The sequence below is a fragment of the Somniosus microcephalus genome, chromosome 19 (genome assembly GCF_052327205.1).
Source record: "Somniosus microcephalus isolate GS21.2 chromosome 19, FLI_Smic_1.0, whole genome shotgun sequence".
Taxonomy (NCBI): Eukaryota; Metazoa; Chordata; class Chondrichthyes; order Squaliformes; family Somniosidae; genus Somniosus; species Somniosus microcephalus.
In genome coordinates this window covers 23175819-23202614 of record NC_141005.1, presented here as the reverse complement: position 1 = coordinate 23202614, position 26796 = coordinate 23175819, and the positions used below count along the sequence as shown (strand labels likewise).

General features: G+C 46.5%; 7 non-coding genes and 3 pseudogenes across 7 annotated transcripts; all 10 read left to right on the top strand.

The window, feature by feature from the left end:
* Positions 1 to 1878: 1878 nt before the first annotated feature.
* LOC147103857 (5S ribosomal RNA) lies at positions 1879 to 1997 on the top strand (annotated as a pseudogene).
* A 2429-nt stretch (positions 1998 to 4426) lies between these two features.
* On the top strand, positions 4427 to 4545 carry LOC147103856 (5S ribosomal RNA; annotated as a pseudogene).
* A 2423-nt stretch (positions 4546 to 6968) lies between these two features.
* LOC147103855 (5S ribosomal RNA) lies at positions 6969 to 7087 on the top strand. Its single transcript, XR_015072612.1, has one exon. It is a non-coding gene; the product is annotated as a 5S ribosomal RNA (ribosomal RNA).
* Positions 7088 to 9469: 2382 nt separating this feature from the next.
* On the top strand, positions 9470 to 9588 carry LOC147103854 (5S ribosomal RNA; annotated as a pseudogene).
* Positions 9589 to 12014: 2426 nt separating this feature from the next.
* On the top strand, positions 12015 to 12133 carry LOC147103853 (5S ribosomal RNA). Its single transcript, XR_015072674.1, has one exon. It is a non-coding gene; the product is annotated as a 5S ribosomal RNA (ribosomal RNA).
* A 2403-nt stretch (positions 12134 to 14536) lies between these two features.
* Positions 14537 to 14655, top strand: LOC147103852 (5S ribosomal RNA). The gene has a single exon (XR_015072672.1). It is a non-coding gene; the product is annotated as a 5S ribosomal RNA (ribosomal RNA).
* A 2429-nt stretch (positions 14656 to 17084) lies between these two features.
* On the top strand, positions 17085 to 17203 carry LOC147103851 (5S ribosomal RNA). Its single transcript, XR_015072409.1, has one exon. It is a non-coding gene; the product is annotated as a 5S ribosomal RNA (ribosomal RNA).
* Positions 17204 to 19632: 2429 nt separating this feature from the next.
* LOC147103850 (5S ribosomal RNA) lies at positions 19633 to 19751 on the top strand. Its single transcript, XR_015072774.1, has one exon. It is a non-coding gene; the product is annotated as a 5S ribosomal RNA (ribosomal RNA).
* A 2429-nt stretch (positions 19752 to 22180) lies between these two features.
* Positions 22181 to 22299, top strand: LOC147103849 (5S ribosomal RNA). The gene has a single exon (XR_015072671.1). It is a non-coding gene; the product is annotated as a 5S ribosomal RNA (ribosomal RNA).
* Positions 22300 to 24728: 2429 nt separating this feature from the next.
* LOC147103848 (5S ribosomal RNA) lies at positions 24729 to 24847 on the top strand. The gene has a single exon (XR_015072562.1). It is a non-coding gene; the product is annotated as a 5S ribosomal RNA (ribosomal RNA).
* The last annotated feature ends 1949 nt before the right edge of the window (positions 24848 to 26796 follow it).

Sequence of the window (26796 nt, the reverse complement as noted above, 5' to 3'; positions counted from 1 at the left end):
GTCGTGTGGGCAGATGTCACATGATCAGGCAGAATCATAGAAATTTACAGCACAGAAGGAGGCCATTCGGCCCATCTTGTCCGTGCCAGCCGACAAAGAGCAATCCACCCAAATCCCACTTTACAGCACTTGGTCCGTAGCCTTGTAGGTTACGGCAGTTCAAGTGCATATCCAAGTACTTTTTAAACGTGATGAGGGTTTCTGCCTCTACCACCCTTTCAGGCAGTGCATTCCAGACCCCCACCATTCACTGGGTGAAAAAATGTCTCCTCAAATTCCCTGTAAACCTCCTACCAATTACTTGAAATCTATTATTGACCCTTCTGCTAAGGGAAATAGGTCCTTCCTATCCACTCTATCTCGGCCCCTCATAATTTTACACACCTCAATTAGGTCTCGCCTCAGCCTCCTGTGTTCCAAAGAAAACAACCCCAGCCTATCCAATCTTTCCTCATAACTCAAATTCCCCAGCCCAGGCAACATCCTCGGAAATCTCCTCTGCACCTTCTCTAGTGCAATCGCATCCTTCTTGTAATGTGGTGACCAGAACTGCACGCGGCACTCTAGCTGCGGCCTAACTAGTGTTTTATACAGTTGAAGCATAACCTCCCCGCTCTTATATTCTACGCCTCGGCTAATAAAGGCAAGTATCCCGTATGCCTGCTTAACCACTTTATCTACCTGTCCTGCTACCTTCAGGGATCTGTGGACATGCACTCCAAGGTCCCGCTGATCCTCTGCATTTCTCAGTGTCCTACCATTTATTGTGTATTCCAACTGAATTCCATTTGCCACTGTTCTGCCCACTAGACGAGTCCATTGATATCTTCCTGCAGTCTACAGCATTCTGTTTCATTATTAACCACACGGCCAATTTTTGTATCATCTGCAAACTTCTTAATCATACTTCCTACATTCAAATCCAAATCATTGATATATACCAGAAAAAGCAAAGGGCCCAGTACTGAGTCGGTGCAGGCTCGATGGGCCGAAATGGCCTCTATCTGCACTGTGGGGTTTCTGTGATTCTCTGAGCCCTGCGGAACCCCACTGGAAACAGCCTTCCGGTCACAAAAACACCCTTCGACCATTACCCTTTGTTTCCTGCCTCTGAGCCAATTTTGGATCCAACTTGCCACTTTGCCTTGGATCCCATGGGCTTTTACTTTCGTGACCAATCTGGCATGCGGGACCTTATCAAAAGCCTTGCTAAAATCCATATAGACTACATCAAAGGCACTACCCTCATCGACCCTCCTTGTTACCTCCTCGAAAAATTGAATTGCGTTAGTCAGACACGACCTTCCGTTAAGAAATCCATGCTGACTGTCCCTGATTAATCCGTGTCTTTCTAAATGAAGATTTCTCCTGTCCCTCAGAACTTTTTCCAATAATTTTCCCACCACCGAGGTTAGGCTGACTGGCCTGTAATTATGCGGTCTATCCCTCTCTCCCTTTTGAAAGAACGGTAGCACGTTAGCAGTCCTCCAGTGGTCGGGCACCACACCTGTAGCCAGAGAGGATTGTAAAATGATGGTGAGAGCCTGTGCTATTTGGTGTCTTACTTCTCTTAAGAGTGTGGGATAGATTTGATGCGGGCCTGGGTATTTGTCCAGTTTGAAAGATGCTACAGCCCTTAAGACTTGGTGTTTGAGCATGTTTATTTGATGTAATATTTGAATAGAAGGCAATGAAGGGTTGGGCTTGTAGTTTGTTTGTGTGGGAGGCAGAGCAGCAAGAAGAGGTGGAGGGGGGGTGGGGGGTTGCGGGAGGAGTAAAATTTGTAAATGTAAATTGAGTGTTGAATACTTGTATGAATGCGTAGAAGAGAAAAAAATGGGCGACAGCTTTAAGTAAAGAGAAAGCCAGCTAGCATATGCCTACGGCCATACTAGTCTGAATGTGCCTGATCTCGTCTGATCTCGGAAGCTAAGCAGAGTCAGGCCTGGTTAGTACTTGGATGGGAGACCGCCTGGGAATACCGGGTGCAGTAGGCTTTTGCTGCCGCCACAGGCTGCTCAACGTTTTGCACACACACGCGCACACACTGCTCTTAATCAATCAACATCCTTTTTGCTGCTCTCTCTCTCTCTCTCTCTGTCTCTCTCTCTCGCTTTCCTTTGACCATTTCTTCGCTGCACATTCTCCTGCTGCTACACAAATGCAAGGGGCTCCAGACACAGGGCCGAAATAAGCAGAAGAAGAAAATAAGATAGCCAAAATACACACACTGGCGGAGGGCCACCAGGACACAGCAGCAGAGAGGAGAGACAAGGTGCATAGAAAACTCGGAGGGACAAACAGCAACAGAACAAAGAAGAATGTAGAAAGAGCAGCAGTTAAATTCAGGAAAAAAGCAAAGCCAACTAGCATGCTGTTGAAATGCATGTGTGTTAATGCGAGGAGTGTTACAAATAAGATTGACGAGTTGCAGGCGCAAGTTGCCACATGGGGTTATGCAATAGTAGCCATAACGGAGACCTGGCTTCAAAATGGGCGGAATTGGAAACTAAACAATCCTGGCTACAATGTAATAACATTTGTAGAAGTCGTGTGGGCAGATGTCACATGATCAGGCAGAATCATAGAAATTTACAGCACAGAAGGAGGCCATTCGGCCCATCTTGTCCGTGCCAGCCGACAAAGAGCAATCCACCCAAATCCCACTTTACAGCACTTGGTCCGTAGCCTTGTTGGTTACGGCAGTTCAAGTGCATATCCAAGTACTTTTTAAACGTGATGAGGGTTTCTGCCTCTACCACCCTTTCAGGCAGTGCATTCCAGACCCCCACCATTCACTGGGTGAAAAAATGTCTCCTCAAATTCCCTGTAAACCTCCTACCAATTTCTTGAAATCTATTATTGACCCTTCTGCTAAGGGAAATAGGTCCTTCCTATCCACTCTATCTCGGCCCCTCATAATTTTACACACCTCAATTAGGTCTCGCCTCAGCCTCCTGTGTTCCAAAGAAAACAACCCCAGCCTATCCAATCTTTCCTCATAACTAAAATTCCCCAGCCCAGGCAACATCCTCGGAAATCTCCTCTGCACCTTCTCTAGTGCAATCGCATCCTTCTTGTAATGTGGTGACCAGAACTGCACGCGGCACTCTAGCTGCGGCCTAACTAGTGTTTTATACAGTTGAAGCATAACCTCCCCGCTCTTATATTCTACGCCTCGGCTAATAAAGGCAAGTATCCCGTATGCCTGCTTAACCACTTTATCTACCTGTCCTGCTACCTTCAGGGATCTGTGGACATGCACTCCAAGGTCCCGCTGATCCTCTGCATTTCTCAGTGTCCTACCATTTATTGTGTATTCCAACTGAATTCCATTTGCCACTGTTCTGCCCACTAGACGAGTCCATTGATATCTTCCTGCAGTCTACAGCATTCTGTTTCATTATTAACCACACGGCCAATTTTTGTATCATCTGCAAACTTCTTAATCATACTTCCTACATTCAAATCCAAATCATTGATATATACCAGAAAAAGCAAAGGGCCCAGTACTGAGTCGGTGCAGGCTCGATGGGCCGAAATGGCCTCTATCTGCACTGTGGGGTTTCTGTGATTCTGTGAGCCCTGCGGAACCCCACTGGAAACAGCCTTCCGGTCACAAAAACACCCTTCGACCATTACCCTTTGTTTCCTGCCTCTGAGCCAATTTTGGATCCAACTTGCCACTTTGCCTTGGATCCCATGGGCTTTTACTTTCGTGACCAATCTGGCATGCGGGACCTTATCAAAAGCCTTGCTAAAATCCATATAGACTACATCAAAGGCACTACCCTCATCGACCCTCCTTGTTACCTCCTCGAAAAATTGAATTGCGTTAGTCAGACACGACCTTCCGTTAAGAAATCCATGCTGACTGTCCCTGATTAATCCGTGTCTTTCTAAATGAAGATTTCTCCTGTCCCTCAGAACTTTTTCCAATAATTTTCCCACCACCGAGGTTAGGCTGACTGTCCTGTAATTATGCGGTCTATCCCTCTCTCCCTTTTGAAAGAACGGTAGCACGTTAGCAGTCCTCCAGTGGTCGGGCACCACACCTGTAGCCAGAGAGGATTGTAAAATGATGGTGAGAGCCTGTGCTATTTGGTGTCTTACTTCTCTTAAGAGTGTGGGATAGATTTGATGCGGGCCTGGGTATTTGTCCAGTTTGACAGATGCTACAGCCCTTAAGACTTGGTGTTTGAGCATGTTTATTTGATGTAATATTTGAATAGAAGGCAATGAAGGGTTGGGCTTGTAGTTTGTTTGTGTGGGAGGCAGAGCAGCAAGAAGAGGTGGAGGGGGGGTGGGGGGTTGCGGGAGGAGTAAAATTTGTAAATGTAAATTGAGTGTTGAATACTTGTATGAATGCGTAGAAGAGAAAAAAATGGGCGACAGCTTTAAGTAAAGAGAAAGCCAGCTAGCATATGCCTGCAGCCATACTAGTCTGAATACGTCTGATCTCGTCTGATCTCGGAAGCGAAGCAGAGTCAGGCCTGGTTAGTACTTGGATGGGAGACCGCCTGGGAATACCAGGTGCTGTAGGCTTTTGCTGCCGCCACAGGCTGCTCAACGTTTTGCACACACGCGCACACACTGCTCTTAATCAATCAACATCCTTTTTGCTGCTCTCTCTCTCTCTCTCTCTCTCTCTCTCGCTTTCCTTTGACCATTTCTTCGCTGCACATTCTCCTGCTGCTACACAAATGCAAGGGGCTCCAGACACAGGGCCGAAATAAGCAGAAGAAGAAAATAAGATAGCCAAAATACACACACTGGCGGAGGGCCACCAGGACACAGCAGCAGAGAGGAGAGACAAGGTGCATAGAAAACTCGGAGGGACAAACAGCAACAGAACAAAGAAGAATGTAGAAAGAGCAGCAGTTAAATTCAGGAAAAAAGGAAAGCCAACTAGCATGCTGTTGAAATGCATGTGTGTTAATGCGAGGAGTGTTACAAATAAGATTGACGAGTTGCAGGCGCAAGTTGCCACATGGGGTTATGCAATAGTAGCCATAACGGAGACCTGGCTTCAAAATGGGCGGAATTGGAAACTAAACAATCCTGGCTACAATGTAATAACATTTGTAGAAGTCGTGTGGGCAGATGTCACATGATCAGGCAGAGTCATAGAAATTTACAGCACAGAAGGAGGCCATTCGGCCCATCTTGTCCGTGCCAGCCGACAAAGAGCAATCCACCCAAATCCCACTTTACAGCACTTGGTCCGTAGCCTTGTAGGTTACGGCAGTTCAAGTGCATATCCAAGTACTTTTTAAACGTGATGAGGGTTTCTGCCTCTACCACCCTTTCAGGCAGTGCATTCCAGACCCCCACCATTCACTGGGTGAAAAAATGTCTCCTCAAATTCCCTGTAAACCTCCTACCAATTACTTGAAATCTATTATTGACCCTTCTGCTAAGGGAAATAGGTCCTTCCTATCCACTCTATCTCGGCCCCTCATAATTTTACACACCTCAATTAGGTCTCGCCTCAGCCTCCTGTGTTCCAAAGAAAACAACCCCAGCCTATCCAATCTTTCCTCATAACTAAAATTCCCCAGCCCAGGCAACATCCTCGGAAATCTCCTCTGCACCTTCTCTAGTGCAATCGCATCCTTCTTGTAATGTGGTGACCAGAACTGCACGCGGCACTCTAGCTGCGGCCTAACTAGTGTTTTATACAGTTGAAGCATAACCTCCCCGCTCTTATATTCTACGCCTCGGCTAATAAAGGCAAGTATCCCGTATGCCTGCTTAACCACTTTATCTACCTGTCCTGCTACCTTCAGGGATCTGTGGACATGCACTCCAAGGTCCCGCTGATCCTCTGCATTTCTCAGTGTCCTACCATTTATTGTGTATTCCAACTGAATTCCATTTGCCACTGTTCTGCCCACTAGACGAGTCCATTGATATCTTCCTGCAGTCTACAGCATTCTGTTTCATTATTAACCACACGGCCAATTTTTGTATCATCTGCAAACTTCTTAATCATACTTCCTACATTCAAATCCAAATCATTGATATATACCAGAAAAAGCAAAGGGCCCAGTACTGAGTCGGTGCAGGCTCGATGGGCCGAAATGACCTCTATCTGCACTGTGGGGTTTCTGTGATTCTGTGAGCCCTGCGGAACCCCACTGGAAACAGCCTTCCGGTCACAAAAACACCCTTCGACCATTACCCTTTGTTTCCTGCCTCTGAGCCAATTTTGGATCCAACTTGCCACTTTGCCTTGGATCCCATGGGCTTTTACTTTCGTGACCAATCTGGCATGCGGGACCTTATCAAAAGCCTTGCTAAAATCCATATAGACTACATCAAAGGCACTACCCTCATCGACCCTCCTTGTTACCTCCTCGAAAAATTGAATTGCGTTAGTCAGACACGACCTTCCGTTAAGAAATCCATGCTGACTGTCCCTGATTAATCCGTGTCTTTCTAAATGAAGATTTCTCCTGTCCCTCAGAACTTTTTCCAATAATTTTCCCACCACCGAGGTTAGGCTGACTGTCCTGTAATTATGCGGTCTATCCCTCTCTCCCTTTTGAAAGAACGGTAGCACGTTAGCAGTCCTCCAGTGGTCGGGCACCACACCTGTAGCCAGAGAGGATTGTAAAATGATGGTGAGAGCCTGTGCTATTTGGTGTCTTACTTCCCTTAAGAGTGTGGGATAGATTTGATGCGGGCCTGGGTATTTGTCCAGTTTGAAAGATGCTACAGCCCTTAAGACTTGGTGTTTGAGCATGTTTATTTGATGTAATATTTGAATAGAAGGCAATGAAGGGTTGGGCTTGTAGTTTGTTTGTGTGGGAGGCAGAGCAGCAAGAAGAGGTGGAGGGGGGGTGGGGGGTTGCGGGAGGAGTAAAATTTGTAAATGTAAATTGAGTGTTGAATACTTGTATGAATGCGTAGAAGAGAAAAAAATGGGCGACAGCTTTAAGTAAAGAGAAAGCCAGCCAGCATATGCCTACAGCCATACTAGTCTGAATGTGCCCGATCTCGTCTGATCTCGGAAGCTAAGCAGAGTCAGGCCTGGTTAGTACTTGGATGGGAGACCGCCTGGGAATACCAGGTGCAGTAGGCTTTTGCTGCCGCCACAGGCTGCTCAACGTTTTGCACACACACGCGCACACACTGCTCTTAATCAATCAACATCCTTTTTGCTGCTCTCTCTCTCTCTCTCGCTTTCCTTTGACCATTTCTTCGCTGCACATTCTCCTGCTGCTACACAAATGCAAGGGGCTCCAGACACAGGGCCGAAATAAGCAGAAGAAGAAAATAAGATAGCCAAAATATACACACTGGCGGAGGGCCACCAGGACACAGCAGCAGAGAGGAGAGACAAGGTGCATAGAAAACTCGGAGGGACAAACAGCAACAGAACAAAGAAGAATGTAGAAAGAGCAGCAGTTAAATTCAGGAAAAAAGCAAAGCCAACTAGCATGCTGTTGAAATGCATGTGTGTTAATGCGAGGAGTGTTACAAATAAGATTGACGAGTTGCAGGCGCAAGTTGCCACATGGGGTTATGCAATAGTAGCCATAACGGAGACCTGGCTTCAAAATGGGCGGAATTGGAAACTAAACAATCCTGGCTACAATGTAATAACATTTGTAGAAGTCGTGTGGGCAGATGTCACATGATCAGGCAGAGTCATAGAAATTTACAGCACAGAAGGAGGCCATTCGGCCCATCTTGTCCGTGCCAGCCGACAAAGAGCAATCCACCCAAATCCCACTTTACAGCACTTGGTCCGTAGCCTTGTAGGTTACGGCAGTTCAAGTGCATATCCAAGTACTTTTTAAACGTGATGAGGGTTTCTGCCTCTACCACCCTTTCAGGCAGTGCATTCCAGACCCCCACCATTCACTGGGTGAAAAAATGTCTCCTCAAATTCCCTGTAAACCTCCTACCAATTACTTGAAATCTATTATTGACCCTTCTGCTAAGGGAAATAGGTCCTTCCTATCCACTCTATCTCGGCCCCTCATAATTTTACACACCTCAATTAGGTCTCGCCTCAGCCTCCTGTGTTCCAAAGAAAACAACCCCAGCCTATCCAATCTTTCCTCATAACTAAAATTCCCCAGCCCAGGCAACATCCTCGGAAATCTCCTCTGCACCTTCTCTAGTGCAATCGCATCCTTCTTGTAATGTGGTGACCAGAACTGCACGCGGCACTCTAGCTGCGGCCTAACTAGTGTTTTATACAGTTGAAGCATAACCTCCCCGCTCTTATATTCTACGCCTCGGCTAATAAAGGCAAGTATCCCGTATGCCTGCTTAACCACTTTATCTACCTGTCCTGCTACCTTCAGGGATCTGTGGACATGCACTCCAAGGTCCCGCTGATCCTCTGCATTTCTCAGTGTCCTACCATTTATTGTGTATTCCAACTGAATTCCATTTGCCACTGTTCTGCCCACTAGACGAGTCCATTGATATCTTCCTGCAGTCTACAGCATTCTGTTTCATTATTAACCACACGGCCAATTTTTGTATCATCTGCAAACTTCTTAATCATACTTCCTACATTCAAATCCAAATCATTGATATATACCAGCAAAAGCAAAGGGCCCAGTACTGAGTCGGTGCAGGCTCGATGGGCCGAAATGGCCTCTATCTGCACTGTGGGGTTTCTGTGACAGCCTTCCGGTCACAAAAACACCCTTCGACCATTACCCTTTGTTTCCTGCCTCTGAGCCAATTTTGGATCCAACTTGCCACTTTGCCTTGGATCCCATGGGCTTTTACTTTCATGACCAATCTGGCTTGCGGGACCTTATCAAAAGCCTTGCTAAAATCCATATAGACTACATCAAAGGCACTACCCTCATCGACCCTCCTTGTTACCTCCTCGAAAAATTGAATTGCGTTAGTCAGACACGACCTTCCGTTAAGAAATCCATGCTGACTGTCCCTGATTAATCCGTGTCTTTCTAAATGAAGATTTCTCCTGTCCCTCAGAACTTTTTCCAATAATTTTCCCACCACCGAGGTTAGGCTGACTGGCCTGTAATTATGCGGTCTATCCCTCTCTCCCTTTTGAAAGAACGGTAGCACGTTAGCAGTCCTCCAGTGGTCGGGCACCACACCTGTAGCCAGAGAGGATTGTAAAATGATGGTGAGAGCCTGTGCTATTTGGTGTCTTACTTCTCTTAAGAGTGTGGGATAGATTTGATGCGGGCCTGGGTATTTGTCCAGTTTGAAAGATGCTACAGCCCTTAAGACTTGGTGTTTGAGCATGTTTATTTGATGTAATATTTGAATAGAAGGCAATGAAGGGTTGGGCTTGTAGTTTGTTTGTGTGGGAGGCAGAGCAGCAAGAAGAGGTGGAGGGGGGGTGGGGGGTTGCGGGAGGAGTAAAATTTGTAAATGTAAATTGAGTGTTGAATACTTGTATGAATGCGTAGAAGAGAAAAAAATGGGCGACAGCTTTAAGTAAAGAGAAAGCCAGCTAGCATATGCCTACGGCCATACTAGTCTGAATGCGCCCGATCTCGTCTGATCTCGGAAGCTAACCAGAGTCAGGCCTGGTTAGTACTTGGATGGGAGACTGCCTGGGAATACCAGGTGCAGTAGGCTTTTGCTGCCGCCACAGGCTGCTCAACGTTTTGCACACACACGCGCACACACTGCTCTTAATCAATCAACATCCTTTTTGCTGCTCTCTCTCTCTCTCTCTCTCTCTCTCTCGCTTTCCTTTGACCATTTCTTCGCTGCACATTCTCCTGCTGCTACACAAATGCAAGGGGCTCCAGACACAGGGCCGAAATAAGCAGAAGAAGAAAATAAGATAGCCAAAATACACACACTGGCGGAGGGCCACCAGGACACAGCAGCAGAGAGGAGAGACAAGGTGCATAGAAAACTCGGAGGGACAAACAGCAACAGAACAAAGAAGAATGTAGAAAGAGCAGCAGTTAAATTCAGGAAAAAAGCAAAGCCAACTAGCATGCTGTTGAAATGCATGTGTGTTAAAACGAGGAGTGTTACAAATAAGATTGACGAGTTGCAGGCGCAAGTTGCCACATGGGGTTATGCAATAGTAGCCATAACGGAGACCTGGCTTCAAAATGGGCGGAATTGGAAACTAAACAATCCTGGCTACAATGTAATAACATTTGTAGAAGTCGTGTGGGCAGATGTCACATGATCAGGCAGAATCATAGAAATTTACAGCACAGAAGGAGGCCATTCGGCCCATCTTGTCCGTGCCAGCCGACAAAGAGCAATCCACCCAAATCCCACTTTACAGCACTTGGTCCGTAGCCTTGTAGGTTACGGCAGTTCAAGTGCATATCCAAGTACTTTTTAAACGTGATGAGGGTTTCTGCCTCTACCACCCTTTCAGGCAGTGCATTCCAGACCCCCACCATTCACTGGGTGAAAAAATGTCTCCTCAAATTCCCTGTAAACCTCCTACCAATTACTTGAAATCTATTATTGACCCTTCTGCTAAGGGAAATAGGTCCTTCCTATCCACTCTATCTCGGCCCCTCATAATTTTACACACCTCAATTAGGTCTCGCCTCAGCCTCCTGTGTTCCAAAGAAAACAACCCCAGCCTATCCAATCTTTCCTCATAACTAAAATTCCCCAGCCCAGGCAACATCCTCGGAAATCTCCTCTGCACCTTCTCTAGTGCAATCGCATCCTTCTTGTAATGTGGTGACCAGAACTGCACGCGGCACTCTAGCTGCGGCCTAACTAGTGTTTTATACAGTTGAAGCATAACCTCCCCGCTCTTATATTCTACGCCTCGGCTAATAAAGGCAAGTATCCCGTATGCCTGCTTAACCACTTTATCTACCTGTCCTGCTACCTTCAGGGATCTGTGGACATGCACTCCAAGGTCCCGCTGATCCTCTGCATTTCTCAGTGTCCTACCATTTATTGTGTATTCCAACTGAATTCCATTTGCCACTGTTCTGCCCACTAGACGAGTCCATTGATATCTTCCTGCAGTCTACAGCATTCTGTTTCATTATTAACCACACGGCCAATTTTTGTATCATCTGCAAACTTCTTAATCATACTTCCTACATTCAAATCCAAATCATTGATATATACCAGAAAAAGCAAAGGGCCCAGTACTGAGTCGGTGCAGGCTCGATGGGCCGAAATGGCCTCTATCTGCACTGTGGGGTTTCTGTGATTCTGTGAGCCCTGCGGAACCCCACTGGAAACAGCCTTCCGGTCACAAAAACACCCTTCCGACCATTACCCTTTGTTTCCTGCCTCTGAGCCAATTTTGGATCCAACTTGCCACTTTGCCTTGGATCCCATGGGCTTTTACTTTCGTGACCAATCTGGCATGCGGGACCTTATCAAAAGCCTTGCTAAAATCCATATAGACTACATCAAAGGCACTACCCTCATCGACCCTCCTTGTTACCTCCTCGAAAAATTGAATTGCGTTAGTCAGACACGACCTTCCGTTAAGAAATCCATGCTGACTGTCCCTGATTAATCCGTGTCTTTCTAAATGAAGATTTCTCCTGTCCCTCAGAACTTTTTCCAATAATTTTCCCACCACCGAGGTTAGGCTGACTGGCCTGTAATTATGCGGTCTATCCCTCTCTCCCTTTTGAAAGAGCGGTAGCACGTTAGCAGTCCTCCAGTGGTCGGGCACCACACCTGTAGCCAGAGAGGATTGTAAAATGATGGTGAGAGCCTGTGCTATTTGGTGTCTTACTTCTCTTAAGAGTGTGGGATAGATTTGATGCGGGCCTGGGTATTTGTCCAGTTTGAAAGATGCTACAGCCCTTAAGACTTGGTGTTTGAGCATGTTTATTTGATGTAATATTTGAATAGAAGGCAATGAAGGGTTGGGCTTGTAGTTTGTTTGTGTGGGAGGCAGAGCAGCAAGAAGAGGTGGAGGGGGGGTGGGGGGTTGCGGGAGGAGTAAAATTTGTAAATGTAAATTGAGTGTTGAATACTTGTATGAATGCGTAGAAGAGAAAAAAATGGGCGACAGCTTTAAGTAAAGAGAAAGCCAGCTAGCATATGCCTACGGCCATACTAGTCTGAATGCGCCCGATCTCGTCTGATCTCGGAAGCTAAGCAGAGTCAGGCCTGGTTAGTACTTGGATGGGAGACTGCCTGGGAATACCAGGTGCAGTAGGCTTTTGCTGCCGCCACAGGCTGCTCAACGTTTTGCGCACACACTGCTCTTAATCAATCAACATCCTTTTTGCTGCTCTCTCTCTCTCTCTCGCTTTCCTTTGACCATTTCTTCGCTGCACATTCTCCTGCTGCTACACAAATGCAAGGGGCTCCAGACACAGGGCCGAAATAAGCAGAAGAAGAAAATAAGATAGCCAAAATACACACACTGGCGGAGGGCCACCAGGACACAGCAGCAGAGAGGAGAGACAAGGTGCATAGAAAACTCGGAGGGACAAACAGCAACAGAACAAAGAAGAATGTAGAAAGAGCAGCAGTTAAATTCAGGAAAAAAGCAAAGCCAACTAGCATGCTGTTGAAATGCATGTGTGTTAATGCGAGGAGTGTTACAAATAAGATTGACGAGTTGCAGGCGCAAGTTGCCACATGGGGTTATGCAATAGTAGCCATAACGGAGACCTGGCTTCAAAATGGGCGGAATTGGAAACTAAACAATCCTGGCTACAATGTAATAACATTTGTAGAAGTCGTGTGGGCAGATGTCACATGATCAGGCAGAATCATAGAAATTTACAGCACAGAAGGAGGCCATTCGGCCCATCTTGTCCGTGCCAGCCGACAAAGAGCAATCCACCCAAATCCCACTTTACAGCACTTGGTCCGTAGCCTTGTAGGTTACGGCAGTTCAAGTGCATATCCAAGTACTTTTTAAACGTGATGAGGGTTTCTGCCTCTACCACCCTTTCAGGCAGTGCATTCCAGACCCCCACCATTCACTGGGTGAAAAAATGTCTCCTCAAATTCCCTGTAAACCTCCTACCAATTACTTGAAATCTATTATTGACCCTTCTGCTAAGGGAAATAGGTCCTTCCTATCCACTCTATCTCGGCCCCTCATAATTTTACACACCTCAATTAGGTCTCGCCTCAGCCTCCTGTATTCCAAAGAAAACAACCCCAGCCTATCCAATCTTTCCTCATAGCTAAAATTCCCCAGCCCAGGCAACATCCTCGGAAATCTCCTCTGCACCTTCTCTAGTGCAATCGCATCCTTCTTGTAATGTGGTGACCAGAACTGCACGCGGCACTCTAGCTGCGGCCTAACTAGTGTTTTATACAGTTGAAGCATAACCTCCCCGCTCTTATATTCTACGCCTCGGCTAATAAAGGCAAGTATCCCGTATGCCTGCTTAACCACTTTATCTACCTGTCCTGCTACCTTCAGGGATCTGTGGACATGCACTCCAAGGTCCCGCTGATCCTCTGCATTTCTCAGTGTCCTACCATTTATTGTGTATTCCAACTGAATTCCATTTGCCACTGTTCTGCCCACTAGACGAGTCCATTGATATCTTCCTGCAGTCTACAGCATTCTGTTTCATTATTAACCACACGGCCAATTTTTGTATCATCTGCAAACTTCTTAATCATACTTCCTACATTCAAATCCAAATCATTGATATATACCAGAAAAAGCAAAGGGCCCAGTACTGAGTCGGTGCAGGCTCGATGGGCCGAAATGGCCTCTATCTGCACTGTGGGGTTTCTGTGATTCTCTGAGCCCTGCGGAACCCCACTGGAAACAGCCTTCCGGTCACAAAAACACCCTTCGACCATTACCCTTTGTTTCCTGCCTCTGAGCCAATTTTGGATCCAACTTGCCACTTTGCCTTGGATCCCATGGGCTTTTACTTTCGTGACCAATCTGGCATGCGGGACCTTATCAAAAGCCTTGCTAAAATCCATATAGACTACATCAAAGGCACTACCCTCATCGACCCTCCTTGTTACCTCCTCGAAAAATTGAATTGCGTTAGTCAGACACGACCTTCCGTTAAGAAATCCATGCTGACTGTCCCTGATTAATCCGTGTCTTTCTAAATGAAGATTTCTCCTGTCCCTCAGAACTTTTTCCAATAATTTTCCCACCACCGAGGTTAGGCTGACTGGCCTGTAATTATGCGGTCTATCCCTCTCTCCCTTTTGAAAGAACGGTAGCACGTTAGCAGTCCTCCAGTGGTCGGGCACCACACCTGTAGCCAGAGAGGATTGTAAAATGATGGTGAGAGCCTGTGCTATTTGGTGTCTTACTTCTCTTAAGAGTGTGGGATAGATTTGATGCGGGCCTGGGTATTTGTCCAGTTTGAAAGATGCTACAGCCCTTAAGACTTGGTGTTTGAGCATGTTTATTTGATGTAATATTTGAATAGAAGGCAATGAAGGGTTGGGCTTGTAGTTTGTTTGTGTGGGAGGCAGAGCAGCAAGAAGAGGTGGAGGGGGGGTGGGGGGTTGCGGGAGGAGTAAAATTTGTAAATGTAAATTGAGTGTTGAATACTTGTATGAATGCGTAGAAGAGAAAAAAATGGGCGACAGCTTTAAGTAAAGAGAAAGCCAGCTAGCATATGCCTACGGCCATACTAGTCTGAATGCGCCCGATCTCGTCTGATCTCGGAAGCTAAGCAGAGTCAGGCCTGGTTAGTACTTGGATGGGAGACTGCCTGGGAATACCAGGTGCAGTAGGCTTTTGCTGCCGCCACAGGCTGCTCAACGTTTTGCACACACACGCGCACACACTGCTCTTAATCAATCAACATCCTTTTTGCTGCTCTCTCTCTCTCTCTCTCTGTCTCTCTCTCTCGCTTTCCTTTGACCATTTCTTCGCTGCACATTCTCCTGCTGCTACACAAATGCAAGGGGCTCCAGACACAGGGCCGAAATAAGCAGAAGAAGAAAATAAGATAGCCAAAATACACACACTGGCGGAGGGCCACCAGGACACAGCAGCAGAGAGGAGAGACAAGGTGCATAGAAAACTCGGAGGGACAAACAGCAACAGAACAAAGAAGAATGTAGAAAGAGCAGCAGTTAAATTCAGGAAAAAAGCAAAGCCAACTAGCATGCTGTTGAAATGCATGTGTGTTAATGCGAGGAGCGTTACAAATGAGATTGACGAGTTGCAGGCGCAAGTTGCCACATGGGGTTATGCAATAGTAGCCATAACGGAGACCTGGCTTCAAAATGGGCGGAATTGGAAACTAAACAATCCTGGCTACAATGTAATAACATTTGTAGAAGTCGTGTGGGCAGATGTCACATGATCAGGCAGAATCATAGAAATTTACAGCACAGAAGGAGGCCATTCGGCCCATCTTGTCCGTGCCAGCCGACAAAGAGCAATCCACCCAAATCCCACTTTACAGCACTTGGTCCGTAGCCTTGTAGGTTACGGCAGTTCAAGTGCATATCCAAGTACTTTTTAAACGTGATGAGGGTTTCTGCCTCTACCACCCTTTCAGGCAGTGCATTCCAGACCCCCACCATTCACTGGGTGAAAAAATGTCTCCTCAAATTCCCTGTAAACCTCCTACCAATTACTTGAAATCTATTATTGACCCTTCTGCTAAGGGAAATAGGTCCTTCCTATCCACTCTATCTCGGCCCCTCATAATTTTACACACCTCAATTAGGTCTCGCCTCAGCCTCCTGTGTTCCAAAGAAAACAACCCCAGCCTATCCAATCTTTCCTCATAGCTAAAATTCCCCAGCCCAGGCAACATCCTCGGAAATCTCCTCTGCACCTTCTCTAGTGCAATCGCATCCTTCTTGTAATGTGGTGACCAGAACTGCACGCGGCACTCTAGCTGCGGCCTAACTAGTGTTTTATACAGTTGAAGCATAACCTCCCCGCTCTTATATTCTACGCCTCGGCTAATAAAGGCAAGTATCCCGTATGCCTGCTTAACCACTTTATCTACCTGTCCTGCTACCTTCAGGGATCTGTGGACATGCACTCCAAGGTCCCGCTGATCCTCTGCATTTCTCAGTGTCCTACCATTTATTGTGTATTCCAACTGAATTCCATTTGCCACTGTTCTGCCCACTAGACGAGTCCATTGATATCTTCCTGCAGTCTACAGCATTCTGTTTCATTATTAACCACACGGCCAATTTTTGTATCATCTGCAAACTTCTTAATCATACTTCCTACATTCAAATCCAAATCATTGATATATACCAGAAAAAGCAAAGGGCCCAGTACTGAGTCGGTGCAGGCTCGATGGGCCGAAATGGCCTCTATCTGCACTGTGGGGTTTCTGTGATTCTGTGAGCCCTGCGGAACCCCACTGGAAACAGCCTTCCGGTCACAAAAACACCCTTCGACCATTACCCTTTGTTTCCTGCCTCTGAGCCAATTTTGGATCCAACTTGCCACTTTGCCTTGGATCCCATGGGCTTTTACTTTCGTGACCAATCTGGCATGCGGGACCTTATCAAAAGCCTTGCTAAAATCCATATAGACTACATCAAAGGCACTACCCTCATCGACCCTCCTTGTTACCTCCTCGAAAAATTGAATTGCGTTAGTCAGACACGACCTTCCGTTAAGAAATCCACGCTGACTGTCCCTGATTAATCCGTGTCTTTCTAAATGAAGATTTCTCCTGTCCCTCAGAACTTTTTCCAATAATTTTCCCACCACCGAGGTTAGGCTGACTGGCCTGTAATTATGCGGTCTATCCCTCTCTCCCTTTTGAAAGAACGGTAGCACGTTAGCAGTCCTCCAGTGGTCGGGCACCACACCTGTAGCCAGAGAGGATTGTAAAATGATGGTGAGAGCCTGTGCTATTTGGTGTCTTACTTCTCTTAAGAGTGTGGGATAGATTTGATGCGGGCCTGGGTATTTGTCCAGTTTGAAAGATACTACAGCCCTTAAGACTTGGTGTTTGAGCATGTTTATTTGATGTAATATTTGAATAGAAGGCAATGAAGGGTTGGGCTTGTAGTTTGTTTGTGTGGGAGGCAGAGCAGCAAGAAGAGGTGGAGGGGGGGTGGGGGGTTGCGGGAGGAGTAAAATTTGTAAATGTAAATTGAGTGTTGAATACTTGTATGAATGCGTAGAAGAGAAAAAAATGGGCGACAGCTTTAAGTAAAGAGAAAGCCAGCTAGCATATGCCTACGGCCATACTAGTCTGAATGCGCCCGATCTCGTCTGATCTCGGAAGCTAAGCAGAGTCAGGCCTGGTTAGTACTTGGATGGGAGACCGCCTGGGAATACCAGGTGCAGTAGGCTTTTGCTGCCGCCACAGGCTGCTCAACGTTTTGCACACACACGCGCACACACTGCTCTTAATCAATCAACATCCTTTTTGCTGCTCTCTCTCTCTCTCTCTCTGTCTCTCTCTCTCGCTTTCCTTTGACCATTTCTTCGCTGCACATTCTCCTGCTGCTACACAAATGCAAGGGGCTCCAGACACAGGGCCGAAATAAGCAGAAGAAGAAAATAAGATAGCCAAAATACACACACTGGCGGAGGGCCACCAGGACACAGCAGCAGAGAGGAGAGACAAGGTGCATAGAAAACTCGGAGGGACAAACAGCAACAGAACAAAGAAGAATGTAGAAAGAGCAGCAGTTAAATTCAGGAAAAAAGCAAAGCCAACTAGCATGCTGTTGAAATGCATGTGTGTTAATGCGAGGAGCGTTACAAATGAGATTGACGAGTTGCAGGCGCAAGTTGCCACATGGGGTTATGCAATAGTAGCCATAACGGAGACCTGGCTTCAAAATGGGCGGAATTGGAAACTAAACAATCCTGGCTACAATGTAATAACATTTGTAGAAGTCGTGTGGGCAGATGTCACATGATCAGGCAGAATCATAGAAATTTACAGCACAGAAGGAGGCCATTCGGCCCATCTTGTCCGTGCCAGCCGACAAAGAGCAATCCACCCAAATCCCACTTTACAGCACTTGGTCCGTAGCCTTGTAGGTTACGGCAGTTCAAGTGCATATCCAAGTACTTTTTAAACGTGATGAGGGTTTCTGCCTCTACCACCCTTTCAGGCAGTGCATTCCAGACCCCCACCATTCACTGGGTGAAAAAATGTCTCCTCAAATTCCCTGTAAACCTCCTACCAATTACTTGAAATCTATTATTGACCCTTCTGCTAAGGGAAATAGGTCCTTCCTATCCACTCTATCTCGGCCCCTCATAATTTTACACACCTCAATTAGGTCTCGCCTCAGCCTCCTGTATTCCAAAGAAAACAACCCCAGCCTATCCAATCTTTCCTCATAGCTAAAATTCCCCAGCCCAGGCAACATCCTCGGAAATCTCCTCTGCACCTTCTCTAGTGCAATCGCATCCTTCTTGTAATGTGGTGACCAGAACTGCACGCGGCACTCTAGCTGCGGCCTAACTAGTGTTTTATACAGTTGAAGCATAACCTCCCCGCTCTTATATTCTACGCCTCGGCTAATAAAGGCAAGTATCCCGTATGCCTGCTTAACCACTTTATCTACCTGTCCTGCTACCTTCAGGGATCTGTGGACATGCACTCCAAGGTCCCGCTGATCCTCTGCATTTCTCAGTGTCCTACCATTTATTGTGTATTCCAACTGAATTCCATTTGCCACTGTTCTGCCCACTAGACGAGTCCATTGATATCTTCCTGCAGTCTACAGCATTCTGTTTCATTATTAACCACACGGCCAATTTTTGTATCATCTGCAAACTTCTTAATCATACTTCCTACATTCAAATCCAAATCATTGATATATACCAGAAAAAGCAAAGGGCCCAGTACTGAGTCGGTGCAGGCTCGATGGGCCGAAATGGCCTCTATCTGCACTGTGGGGTTTCTGTGATTCTCTGAGCCCTGCGGAACCCCACTGGAAACAGCCTTCCGGTCACAAAAACACCCTTCGACCATTACCCTTTGTTTCCTGCCTCTGAGCCAATTTTGGATCCAACTTGCCACTTTGCCTTGGATCCCATGGGCTTTTACTTTCGTGACCAATCTGGCATGCGGGACCTTATCAAAAGCCTTGCTAAAATCCATATAGACTACATCAAAGGCACTACCCTCATCGACCCTCCTTGTTACCTCCTCGAAAAATTGAATTGCGTTAGTCAGACACGACCTTCCGTTAAGAAATCCATGCTGACTGTCCCTGATTAATCCGTGTCTTTCTAAATGAAGATTTCTCCTGTCCCTCAGAACTTTTTCCAATAATTTTCCCACCACCGAGGTTAGGCTGACTGGCCTGTAATTATGCGGTCTATCCCTCTCTCCCTTTTGAAAGAACGGTAGCACGTTAGCAGTCCTCCAGTGGTCGGGCACCACACCTGTAGCCAGAGAGGATTGTAAAATGATGGTGAGAGCCTGTGCTATTTGGTGTCTTACTTCTCTTAAGAGTGTGGGATAGATTTGATGCGGGCCTGGGTATTTGTCCAGTTTGAAAGATGCTACAGCCCTTAAGACTTGGTGTTTGAGCATGTTTATTTGATGTAATATTTGAATAGAAGGCAATGAAGGGTTGGGCTTGTAGTTTGTTTGTGTGGGAGGCAGAGCAGCAAGAAGAGGTGGAGGGGGGGTGGGGGGTTGCGGGAGGAGTAAAATTTGTAAATGTAAATTGAGTGTTGAATACTTGTATGAATGCGTAGAAGAGAAAAAAATGGGCGACAGCTTTAAGTAAAGAGAAAGCCAGCTAGCATATGCCTACGGCCATACTAGTCTGAATGCGCCCGATCTTGTCTGATCTCGGAAGCTAAGCAGAGTCAGGCCTGGTTAGTACTTGGATGGGAGACCGCCTGGGAATACCAGGTGCAGTAGGCTTTTGCTGCCGCCACAGGCTGCTCAACGTTTTGCACACACACGCGCACACACTGCTCTTAATCAATCAACATCCTTTTTGCTGCTCTCTCTCTCTCTCTCTCTGTCTCTCTCTCTCGCTTTCCTTTGACCATTTCTTCGCTGCACATTCTCCTGCTGCTACACAAATGCAAGGGGCTCCAGACACAGGGCCGAAATAAGCAGAAGAAGAAAATAAGATAGCCAAAATACACACACTGGCGGAGGGCCACCAGGACACAGCAGCAGAGAGGAGAGACAAGGTGCATAGAAAACTCGGAGGGACAAACAGCAACAGAACAAAGAAGAATGTAGAAAGAGCAGCAGTTAAATTCAGGAAAAAAGCAAAGCCAACTAGCATGCTGTTGAAATGCATGTGTGTTAATGCGAGGAGCGTTACAAATGAGATTGACGAGTTGCAGGCGCAAGTTGCCACATGGGGTTATGCAATAGTAGCCATAACGGAGACCTGGCTTCAAAATGGGCGGAATTGGAAACTAAACAATCCTGGCTACAATGTAATAACATTTGTAGAAGTCGTGTGGGCAGATGTCACATGATCAGGCAGAATCATAGAAATTTACAGCACAGAAGGAGGCCATTCGGCCCATCTTGTCCGTGCCAGCCGACAAAGAGCAATCCACCCAAATCCCACTTTACAGCACTTGGTCCGTAGCCTTGTAGGTTACGGCAGTTCAAGTGCATATCCAAGTACTTTTTAAACGTGATGAGGGTTTCTGCCTCTACCACCCTTTCAGGCAGTGCATTCCAGACCCCCACCATTCACTGGGTGAAAAAATGTCTCCTCAAATTCCCTGTAAACCTCCTACCAATTACTTGAAATCTATTATTGACCCTTCTGCTAAGGGAAATAGGTCCTTCCTATCCACTCTATCTCGGCCCCTCATAATTTTACACACCTCAATTAGGTCTCGCCTCAGCCTCCTGTGTTCCAAAGAAAACAACCCCAGCCTATCCAATCTTTCCTCATAACTAAAATTCCCCAGCCCAGGCAACATCCTCGGAAATCTCCTCTGCACCTTCTCTAGTGCAATCGCATCCTTCTTGTAATGTGGTGACCAGAACTGCACGCGGCACTCTAGCTGCGGCCTAACTAGTGTTTTATACAGTTGAAGCATAACCTCCCCGCTCTTATATTCTACGCCTCGGCTAATAAAGGCAAGTATCCCGTATGCCTGCTTAACCACTTTATCTACCTGTCCTGCTACCTTCAGGGATCTGTGGACATGCACTCCAAGGTCCCGCTGATCCTCTGCATTTCTCAGTGTCCTACCATTTATTGTGTATTCCAACTGAATTCCATTTGCCACTGTTCTGCCCACTAGACGAGTCCATTGATATCTTCCTGCAGTCTACAGCATTCTGTTTCATTATTAACCACACGGCCAATTTTTGTATCATCTGCAAACTTCTTAATCATACTTCCTACATTCAAATCCAAATCATTGATATATACCAGAAAAAGCAAAGGGCCCAGTACTGAGTCGGTGCAGGCTCGATGGGCCGAAATGGCCTCTATCTGCACTGTGGGGTTTCTGTGATTCTGTGAGCCCTGCGGAACCCCACTGGAAACAGCCTTCCGGTCACAAAAACACCCTTCGACCATTACCCTTTGTTTCCTGCCTCTGAGCCAATTTTGGATCCAACTTGCCACTTTGCCTTGGATCCCATGGGCTTTTACTTTCGTGACCAATCTGGCATGCGGGACCTTATCAAAAGCCTTGCTAAAATCCATATAGACTACATCAAAGGCACTACCCTCATCGACCCTCCTTGTTACCTCCTCGAAAAATTGAATTGCGTTAGTCAGACACGACCTTCCGTTAAGAAATCCATGCTGACTGTCCCTGATTAATCCGTGTCTTTCTAAATGAAGATTTCTCCTGTCCCTCAGAACTTTTTCCAATAATTTTCCCACCACCGAGGTTAGGCTGACTGGCCTGTAATTATGCGGTCTATCCCTCTCTCCCTTTTGAAAGAACGGTAGCACGTTAGCAGTCCTCCAGTGGTCGGGCACCACACCTGTAGCCAGAGAGGATTGTAAAATGATGGTGAGAGCCTGTGCTATTTGGTGTCTTACTTCTCTTAAGAGTGTGGGATAGATTTGATGCGGGCCTGGGTATTTGTCCAGTTTGAAAGATGCTACAGCCCTTAAGACTTGGTGTTTGAGCATGTTTATTTGATGTAATATTTGAATAGAAGGCAATGAAGGGTTGGGCTTGTAGTTTGTTTGTGTGGGAGGCAGAGCAGCAAGAAGAGGTGGAGGGGGGGTGGGGGGTTGCGGGAGGAGTAAAATTTGTAAATGTAAATTGAGTGTTGAATACTTGTATGAATGCGTAGAAGAGAAAAAAATGGGCGACAGCTTTAAGTAAAGAGAAAGCCAGCTAGCATATGCCTACGGCCATACTAGTCTGAATGCGCCCGATCTCGTCTGATCTCGGAAGCTAAGCAGAGTCAGGCCTGGTTAGTACTTGGATGGGAGACTGCCTGGGAATACCAGGTGCAGTAGGCTTTTGCTGCCGCCACAGGCTGCTCAACGTTTTGCACACACACGCGCACACACTGCTCTTAATCAATCAACATCCTTTTTGCTGCTCTCTCTCTCTCTCTCTCTGTCTCTCTCTCTCGCTTTCCTTTGACCATTTCTTCGCTGCACATTCTCCTGCTGCTACACAAATGCAAGGGGCTCCAGACACAGGGCCGAAATAAGCAGAAGAAGAAAATAAGATAGCCAAAATACACACACTGGCGGAGGGCCACCAGGACACAGCAGCAGAGAGGAGAGACAAGGTGCATAGAAAACTCGGAGGGACAAACAGCAACAGAACAAAGAAGAATGTAGAAAGAGCAGCAGTTAAATTCAGGAAAAAAGCAAAGCCAACTAGCATGCTGTTGAAATGCATGTGTGTTAATGCGAGGAGCGTTACAAATGAGATTGACGAGTTGCAGGCGCAAGTTGCCACATGGGGTTATGCAATAGTAGCCATAACGGAGACCTGGCTTCAAAATGGGCGGAATTGGAAACTAAACAATCCTGGCTACAATGTAATAACATTTGTAGAAGTCGTGTGGGCAGATGTCACATGATCAGGCAGAATCATAGAAATTTACAGCACAGAAGGAGGCCATTCGGCCCATCTTGTCCGTGCCAGCCGACAAAGAGCAATCCACCCAAATCCCACTTTACAGCACTTGGTCCGTAGCCTTGTAGGTTACGGCAGTTCAAGTGCATATCCAAGTACTTTTTAAACGTGATGAGGGTTTCTGCCTCTACCACCCTTTCAGGCAGTGCATTCCAGACCCCCACCATTCACTGGGTGAAAAAATGTCTCCTCAAATTCCCTGTAAACCTCCTACCAATTACTTGAAATCTATTATTGACCCTTCTGCTAAGGGAAATAGGTCCTTCCTATCCACTCTATCTCGGCCCCTCATAATTTTACACACCTCAATTAGGTCTCGCCTCAGCCTCCTGTATTCCAAAGAAAACAACCCCAGCCTATCCAATCTTTCCTCATAGCTAAAATTCCCCAGCCCAGGCAACATCCTCGGAAATCTCCTCTGCACCTTCTCTAGTGCAATCGCATCCTTCTTGTAATGTGGTGACCAGAACTGCACGCGGCACTCTAGCTGCGGCCTAACTAGTGTTTTATACAGTTGAAGCATAACCTCCCCGCTCTTATATTCTACGCCTCGGCTAATAAAGGCAAGTATCCCGTATGCCTGCTTAACCACTTTATCTACCTGTCCTGCTACCTTCAGGGATCTGTGGACATGCACTCCAAGGTCCCGCTGATCCTCTGCATTTCTCAGTGTCCTACCATTTATTGTGTATTCCAACTGAATTCCATTTGCCACTGTTCTGCCCACTAGACGAGTCCATTGATATCTTCCTGCAGTCTACAGCATTCTGTTTCATTATTAACCACACGGCCAATTTTTGTATCATCTGCAAACTTCTTAATCATACTTCCTACATTCAAATCCAAATCATTGATATATACCAGAAAAAGCAAAGGGCCCAGTACTGAGTCGGTGCAGGCTCGATGGGCCGAAATGGCCTCTATCTGCACTGTGGGGTTTCTGTGATTCTGTGAGCCCTGCGGAACCCCACTGGAAACAGCCTTCCGGTCACAAAAACACCCTTCGACCATTACCCTTTGTTTCCTGCCTCTGAGCCAATTTTGGATCCAACTTGCCACTTTGCCTTGGATCCCATGGGCTTTTACTTTCGTGACCAATCTGGCATGCGGGACCTTATCAAAAGCCTTGCTAAAATCCATATAGACTACATCAAAGGCACTACCCTCATCGACCCTCCTTGTTACCTCCTCGAAAAATTGAATTGCGTTAGTCAGACACGACCTTCCGTTAAGAAATCCACGCTGACTGTCCCTGATTAATCCGTGTCTTTCTAAATGAAGATTTCTCCTGTCCCTCAGAACTTTTTCCAATAATTTTCCCACCACCGAGGTTAGGCTGACTGGCCTGTAATTATGCGGTCTATCCCTCTCTCCCTTTTGAAAGAACGGTAGCACGTTAGCAGTCCTCCAGTGGTCGGGCACCACACCTGTAGCCAGAGAGGATTGTAAAATGATGGTGAGAGCCTGTGCTATTTGGTGTCTTACTTCTCTTAAGAGTGTGGGATAGATTTGATGCGGGCCTGGGTATTTGTCCAGTTTGAAAGATACTACAGCCCTTAAGACTTGGTGTTTGAGCATGTTTATTTGATGTAATATTTGAATAGAAGGCAATGAAGGGTTGGGCTTGTAGTTTGTTTGTGTGGGAGGCAGAGCAGCAAGAAGAGGTGGAGGGGGGGTGGGGGGTTGCGGGAGGAGTAAAATTTGTAAATGTAAATTGAGTGTTGAATACTTGTATGAATGCGTAGAAGAGAAAAAAATGGGCGACAGCTTTAAGTAAAGAGAAAGCCAGCTAGCATATGCCTACGGCCATACTAGTCTGAATGCGCCCGATCTCGTCTGATCTCGGAAGCTAAGCAGAGTCAGGCCTGGTTAGTACTTGGATGGGAGACCGCCTGGGAATACCGGGTGCAGTAGGCTTTTGCTGCCGCCACAGGCTGCTCAACGTTTTGCACACACACGCGCACACACTGCTCTTAATCAATCAACATCCTTTTTGCTGCTCTCTCTCTCTCTCTCTCTCTCTCTGTCTCTCTCTCTCGCTTTCCTTTGACCATTTCTTCGCTGCACATTCTCCTGCTGCTACACAAATGCAAGGGGCTCCAGACACAGGGCCGAAATAAGCAGAAGAAGAAAATAAGATAGCCAAAATACACACACTGGCGGAGGGCCACCAGGACACAGCAGCAGAGAGGAGAGACAAGGTGCATAGAAAACTCGGAGGGACAAACAGCAACAGAACAAAGAAGAATGTAGAAAGAGCAGCAGTTAAATTCAGGAAAAAAGCAAAGCCAACTAGCATGCTGTTGAAATGCATGTGTGTTAATGCGAGGAGTGTTACAAATAAGATTGACGAGTTGCAGGCGCAAGTTGCCACATGGGGTTATGCAATAGTAGCTATAACGGAGACCTGGCTTCAAAATGGGCGGAATTGGAAACTAAACAATCCTGGCTACAATGTAATAACATTTGTAGAAGTCGTGTGGGCAGATGTCACATGATCAGGCAGAATCATAGAAATTTACAGCACAGAAGGAGGCCATTCGGCCCATCTTGTCCGTGCCAGCCGACAAAGAGCAATCCACCCAAATCCCACTTTACAGCACTTGGTCCGTAGCCTTGTAGGTTACGGCAGTTCAAGTGCATATCCAAGTACTTTTTAAACGTGATGAGGGTTTCTGCCTCTACCACCCTTTCAGGCAGTGCATTCCAGACCCCCACCATTCACTGGGTGAAAAAATGTCTCCTCAAATTCCCTGTAAACCTCCTACCAATTACTTGAAATCTATTATTGACCCTTCTGCTAAGGGAAATAGGTCCTTCCTATCCACTCTATCTCGGCCCCTCATAATTTTACACACCTCAATTAGGTCTCGCCTCAGCCTCCTGTGTTCCAAAGAAAACAACCCCAGCCTATCCAATCTTTCCTCATAACTAAAATTCCCCAGCCCAGGCAACATCCTCGGAAATCTCCTCTGCACCTTCTCTAGTGCAATCGCATCCTTCTTGTAATGTGGTGACCAGAACTGCACGCGGCACTCTAGCTGCGGCCTAACTAGTGTTTTATACAGTTGAAGCATAACCTCCCCGCTCTTATATTCTACGCCTCGGCTAATAAAGGCAAGTATCCCGTATGCCTGCTTAACCACTTTATCTACCTGTCCTGCTACCTTCAGGGATCTGTGGACATGCACTCCAAGGTCCCGCTGATCCTCTGCATTTCTCAGTGTCCTACCATTTATTGTGTATTCCAACTGAATTCCATTTGCCACTGTTCTGCCCACTAGACGAGTCCATTGATATCTTCCTGCAGTCTACAGCATTCTGTTTCATTATTAACCACACGGCCAATTTTTGTATCATCTGCAAACTTCTTAATCATACTTCCTACATTCAAATCCAAATCATTGATATATACCAGAAAAAGCAAAGGGCCCAGTACTGAGTCGGTGCAGGCTCGATGGGCCGAAATGGCCTCTATCTGCACTGTGGGGTTTCTGTGATTCTGTGAGCCCTGCGGAACCCCACTGGAAACAGCCTTCCGGTCACAAAAACACCCTTCGACCATTACCCTTTGTTTCCTGCCTCTGAGCCAATTTTGGATCCAACTTGCCACTTTGCCTTGGATCCCATGGGCTTTTACTTTCGTGACCAATCTGGCATGCGGGACCTTATCAAAAGCCTTGCTAAAATCCATATAGACTACATCAAAGGCACTACCCTCATCGACCCTCCTTGTTACCTCCTCGAAAAATTGAATTGCGTTAGTCAGACACGACCTTCCGTTAAGAAATCCATGCTGACTGTCCCTGATTAATCCGTGTCTTTCTAAATGAAGATTTCTCCTGTCCCTCAGAACTTTTTCCAAT